The 6,178-nt window shown below is 44.3% G+C and overlaps 1 long non-coding RNA gene across 1 annotated transcript in view; it reads right to left on the minus strand.

Moving 5' to 3' along the window:
* Positions 1-271: 271 nt before the first annotated feature.
* Positions 272-6,178, minus strand: part of LOC106936978 (uncharacterized) — a 9,181-nt gene continuing 3,274 nt past the window's right edge. The window contains exons 2-3 of the long non-coding RNA XR_001422281.1: positions 2,742-2,744; positions 272-624 (exon numbers count right to left, since the gene is read on the minus strand). This is a non-coding gene — a long non-coding RNA (uncharacterized LOC106936978). The remainder of the gene's footprint in view (positions 625-2,741; positions 2,745-6,178) is intronic.

The raw sequence follows: 6,178 nt of genomic DNA on the forward strand, positions 1-6,178 counted from the left end.
CTTTCCCATTTGGATTGTATGATGTCATAAAAGGGGTGACAAACATTGTTACGCCCCCAAGGTCTAGGGGTCCAGGGGCAGTAACATAAAATGTGTCCGGAGCGACAGTGTAAAGTAAAAATGATTTATTACAAAATAAAGTTTCACAAAACAATACAATTTAACCCAATTAATGCAAAAAGAAAGAGGGATTAACAAACTCAATAATGTCAGGAGCAAATTAAAGTTACAAAAAAAAATCCAAACAAGTCAGTTTAAAGTAACTCAAAACAAACCACAAAAAAAAACACATACAAAGGAGAGGCTGCGGGAAGCACGCAGCCTCCCAAACACAGGCTTCTAACTCATATTTAACTGGAGCAAAGTCAAAGTAACTAAACTGAACAAACAGGAACAAACAAAGACCAAGCTAGCTTAAAGTAGTTGCAACCACCAAAAAAAAAGAGAGGAGGCAGCTTCACAGAACCTCTTCAAATTAGCTGCCCCACTAGAGGAATGAATTCAGGAGCCTTTTATGGTGCAGGTGAGCCTCATCAACGTCTGATTGGCTTGACCATCCTCTGCTGGTCCAATGGTGCAGCTGCTCTTCTACAGCCTCCAGGCAGCCAATCAGGAAGGTGTGCTCTCACAGTTGAACCTGCATAATAAAAGGGAGCCTGCACAGCCTCAAGAGGCCAGGGGCCGTAACACTCTCCCCCTTAAATTACAAAACCATGTTTTGTAAATACTTAGTGCAAGAAAAAAAAAAAACAACAAACGAAGCATACTCACAACCTGGAAAGGCCATCTGCAAGAACATTTTCTGTTCCTTTCTTGTGTCGGATGTTGAGTTTGTATTCTTGTAGCAATAATGCCCACCGCATAAGGCGCTGATTGTGGTTGTACATGCGTGACAGAAATACTAATGGATTATGATCAGTAAATACATCAATCGGCAAACTACTGGACCCAAGGTACACATGGAAGTGCTGAAGAGCCAACAACAGAGCCAGGGTTTCTTTTTCAATGGTGGAATAATTTAGTTGATGCTTGTTAAACTTTCGGGAGAAGTAGCAAACAGGATGATCTAAACCCTCCAAATCTTCCTGTATTAGCACCGCACCAGCCCCGACAGCACTGGCATCCACCTCCAGTTTGAAAGGTCGGGTCACATCAGGTGCAGCAAGTACTGGGGTGTAGCAAAGAAGAAATTTGGCCCTCTCAGAAGCATCTTGGCATTCATCTGACCAAACAAAGTCAGTCTTTGGGCTAAGTAGATTGGTTAACGGTTGAACTACTGAAAAGAAGTTTCTGCAAAAGTTCCGATAATAGCCAACCATGCCCAGAAATCTACGCAGCTCACGTCGTGTTTTGGCATTGAGGGGATGGACTTGCCCTCGGCCTACCTCTCTCTTCCTAAATATGTTACAGTGGCCTTGCCAAATTCACACTTTGCCAGATTAAGGGTCAAGGAAGCTTGGGCCAAACTATGAAATACTCGATATAGTGTTTGCAAATGTTCCCACCAGGTTTCAGTATATACCACCAGATCGTCTAAATAAGCACTGCAGTTGGAGATGCCACACAGTACTATGTTTATCAGCCTCTGAAAAGTAGCAGGGGCATTACACATACCAAATGCCATAACCGTGTACTGCAAAAAGTTATCTGGGGTCACAAAAGCTGAAATGTTGGAAGCCCGTTCAGTCAAGGGGACTTGCCAATAACCCTTAAGAAGATCCAATTTTGTAACATATTTTGCAGCTCCAATATTATCTACACAGTCCTCAATCCTAGGGAGAGGATAGGCATCAGGTACAGTGACAGAGTTTACCTTGCGAAAGTCTGTGATAAAACGTGGTGAACCATCTGACTTGGTCTCTAACAAACAGGGTGAGCTCCAGGGACTTTGACTAGGTTTGGCTAGACCATGCTCAAGCAGGTACTCAATTTCCTGTCTCATTAGAGAACGTTTTGTGGGATTAGCACGGTAAGGATGCTGTTTGATTGGCTTTGCACTTTGAACATCTATGTCATGTTCTAGCACTGTTGTACGTGTTGGTACATCATTGAACAGGCATGTGTACTCACTGATTAGGTCCATTATCTCTTTTTGCTGTTTAGGGGATAAGTGGTCAAGCTGGCTCGCCAGAGATTTTAGCATTTCTGAGTTTGGGAGGCGAGGACTTGAACAGATGGGATAATTCACCCTTAAACCGTCAACATTGTCTGACTCATCTACTTCTAGTGAAGTTGCAACTACAATTGGGGCGCACACCCTATTAGGTTCTGGAGCAGATCGGGAGTGGTACAACTTAAGCATGTTCACATGGCAGACGCGAGTCTTGCGCCGTCGATTTGGGGTACCAATGACGTAATCATGCTCCCCTATTCTCTCCAGAACTTCATAAGGCCCATCGAACCTGGCGGATAAGGCCGAACCAGTAATAGGTAGAAGTGCAACAACCTGATTTCCTACTTGAAAAACTCTTTTGACGGATGTTTTATCATAATGATGCTTCATCCTTCTCTGGGAGTCAGCTAGATGTTTTTTTGCTAGCACATTAGCTTGGCTTAGGCCCTCACAAAAGGCTTGCACATACTTAGTCACACTTTTTTTAGAACCTTCTGCAGGAACCAAGAAAGATTCTTTAAGCGCTCTTAAAGGGCCACGGGGGGGTGTGACCAAATACTAGTTCAGCTGGACTGAAACCAAGGGATTCTTGACCAGCCTCCCTAGCAGCAAACAATACAAATGGAACCCCCTCATCCCAGTTTTTTTCCAGTTTCCAGGCAGTACTTGCACAACATTGACTTTAAGGTCTGATGCCATCGTTCCAAAGCACCTTGGGACTCTGGGTGGTAAGCAGATGAAACAATGTGCTTAATGTTCAAGGTTTTAGCTACCTGCTTGAACAACTTTGACTGAAAATTCGTTCCTTGATCTGTTTGTAGTGTTTTTGGTAAACCAAACACAGAAAAGAACTTGGTCAAAGCTTTAACCACAGACTTCGCTGTAATTTTATTCAAAGGGATGGCTTCAGGGAATCGAGTGGCAGTACACATAATTGTGAGCAGGTATTGATTTCCACATGTTGTCCTGGGCAAAGGTCCGACACAGTCTACTATGACATGGTCAAATGGTTGGTCCATCACCGGAATAGGGCACAGTGGAGCAGGGGGTATTACCTGGTTAGGTTTACCAGCAATTTGGCACACATGACAACTGCGACAAAACTTTGAAACATCTTGTTTCATACCAGGCCAGAAAAAGTGCTTTAACAGAAGCTGGTATGTCTTGGTAACACCCAAGTGACCGGACCACTGGCTTTCATGAGCCAGAGACAGGACCTTCTGTCTATATGCGGCTGGTATAACAATCTGTTTAACCTTACCCCAGTCTGAGCTGCCCGCATCTGATGAAGACCATTGACGCATTAACACACCCTGTTCCACAGTGAAAGCTTGCTTCTCTTTATTGGCTTGTTCAGCACTTACCACCTGCTTGAAACATCTTTGTAATGTCTCATCAGCTTGTTGAGCAGATGACAAATGTTGTCTGGTCAGGGGGAGGGATGCTTCCTCCCAGAGTGGACCAGGCTCCTCCAGCTCCCCCAAATCTGGAAGTAACGAAATGCTGTTACTTTTGGGTTGTACATCACCTTCGGTAGAAAATGGAGACATCAAAACAGAATCAGAAATTGAAATATCCGAGTCTTTGCGTGCCTGTGCACGGGTGACCACACAGGCTGGATACAGCTCAGAGTCTAGTGAGTCTGGGGTTGTCTGGTTTAAAGGATTATCTAAAACCTCCAGACTTGGAAGTACTAAACCTCCAGCAATGTCGTTCCCCATTAGCATAGCCACCCCATCTATGGGTAACTCTGGGCATACAGCAATAGGGAAACACCCGGTGACAAGTTTTGATTTTATATAAACTCTGTGGACTGGTCGTGGAGCATAGCCCAACTCTATCCCCCTCAGAACAGAATTGTATCCACACGCACTTTCAGACGAGAAAGGCAAAACATTTGAGAGAATGATTGATTGGGAACATCCAGTGTCTCTCAAGATGTGAACTGGTTTTAAATCAGAGAGATCAGATGCAAGCGAGATCAAGCCATCAAAAATGAATGGTTCAAAACAAGGATCAGGTAATTTGTCACCACAACCAGTGCTCTTATTACAGGGTTCTTTTTTCACAAAACCAACACCTTTAGTTTGTTCAGAATTTGGCTGTGATTTGCGTTTTAAAGCTAAACAATCAGCAACGACATGTCCAGGTTTGTGACAATAGAAACACTCACGGCTTTCCTTTGGAACTGTGGGTTTAACCAATGGACACTGTGGCACAGAGCTAACATGTGACTTTTCATTAACAATGAATGATGACTTATGGGTAAGCACATACTCATCGGCAAGAACAGCAGCAGATGCAAGAGTGGTCACCTTCTGTTCATTTAAATACAACACCACCCGATCAGGAATGCACTTTTTAAAGTCTTCCAACAATATTAGCTCACGTAAGGTGTCATAGTTGTTGACCTTCGATGCGGCACACCACTTATCAAAGAGAATGCCCTTCTCTCTGGCAAACTCAACATGTGTTTGTCCTGTAGTTTTCTTTTGCTGTCGAAACTTCTGTCTATAAGCTTCTGGGACCAATTCATAAGCTTGTAAGACAGCAGCCTTAACCAGATCATAATCCAAGCTATCCTTTAACGGAAGCGCTGCCAACACCTCTTGAGCTTTACCAGAAAACTTACATTGTAACAAAAGAGGCCAGGTTTCCCTAGGCCATTGCAAAGCACCAGCAATGCGTTCAAATGCTGCAAAGTATGAATCAACCTCAGATTCTCTGAAAGCAGGTACTAAAGAAATGCACTTACTGATGTCGAATGGCGTAGCAGACATGGAGGTGGAACTTGGTGTGACAGAGGCAGAAGGCGCTTGAGTCCGGGCCTCCAGCTCAAGTTTGCGCAGCTGTATAGCTTTCTCTGCCTCTATTTCCAGCCTCCTGATCTCAAGCTCCAGCTGAGCTTTTCTGTCCTGGGCCTTTTCCTCAGCCTCCATCTGCAGACGTGCCAACCGCACCTTCAAACGAGCTCCATCTCGTCCTTCTGAGCTCACAGAAGACAGTGGGTCATAGCGAGGGAGTGTACGAGGTGTCTTTCCCCGTTCACTCACTCCTATCTCCACACTAGAACCATCCTTGAGGTCCTCCACAGACGAGGCCTTATGGCTTGGCACTGCAGCAGCCTCAGGCAGATCAGGTTCTTTGATCACACCAGTCTCCATCAACCTGCCCACTACCAGAGCTTTTAGGTCACGTTTAAGGACCTGTTTTGGGACCTGCAGCTTAAAGTGCTCCACAATTTGCAGCAATTCACACTTGCGGCAGCTATGTATAAGCTCAAGAGAAGGGTTAGCTAAAAAGTGCTCCAGATTAAATGATACAGACATGATTGCTGGATACAGACAACCCAAAATGTTCCTCTTAATTCCAGACACTCCAGACACAGGGATCCTCCTTAACGAGTTATCCCGGACAAGCCCCCAATTATGTTACGCCCCCAAGGTCTAGGGGTCCAGGGGCAGTAACATAAAATGTGTCCGGAGCGACAGTGTAAAGTAAAAATGATTTATTACAAAATAAAGTTTCACAAAACAATACAATTTAACCCAATTAATGCAAAAAGAAAGAGGGATTAACAAACTCAATAATGTCAGGAGCAAATTAAAGTTACAAAAAAAAATCCAAACAAGTCAGTTTAAAGTAACTCAAAACAAACCACAAAAAAAAACACATACAAAGGAGAGGCTGCGGGAAGCACGCAGCCTCCCAAACACAGGCTTCTAACTCATATTTAACTGGAGCAAAGTCAAAGTAACTAAACTGAACAAACAAAGACCAAGCTAGCTTAAAGTAGTTGCAACCACCAAAAAAAAAAGAGAGGAGGCAGCTTCACAGAACCTCTTCAAATTAGCTGCCCCACTAGAGGAATGAATTCAGGAGCCTTTTATGGTGCAGGTGAGCCTCATCAACGTCTGATTGGCTTGACCATCCTCTGCTGGTCCAATGGTGCAGCTGCTCTTCTACAGCCTCCAGGCAGCCAATCAGGAAGGTGTGCTCTCACAGTTGAACCTGCATAATAAAAGGGAGCCTGCACAGCCTCAAGAGGCCAGGGGCCGTAACAAT

Source organism: Poecilia latipinna, unplaced genomic scaffold (assembly GCF_001443285.1).
Source record: "Poecilia latipinna isolate Pla-1442-1.1 unplaced genomic scaffold, P_latipinna-1.0 Scaffold2253, whole genome shotgun sequence".
Lineage (NCBI taxonomy): Eukaryota > Metazoa > Chordata > Actinopteri > Cyprinodontiformes > Poeciliidae > Poecilia > Poecilia latipinna.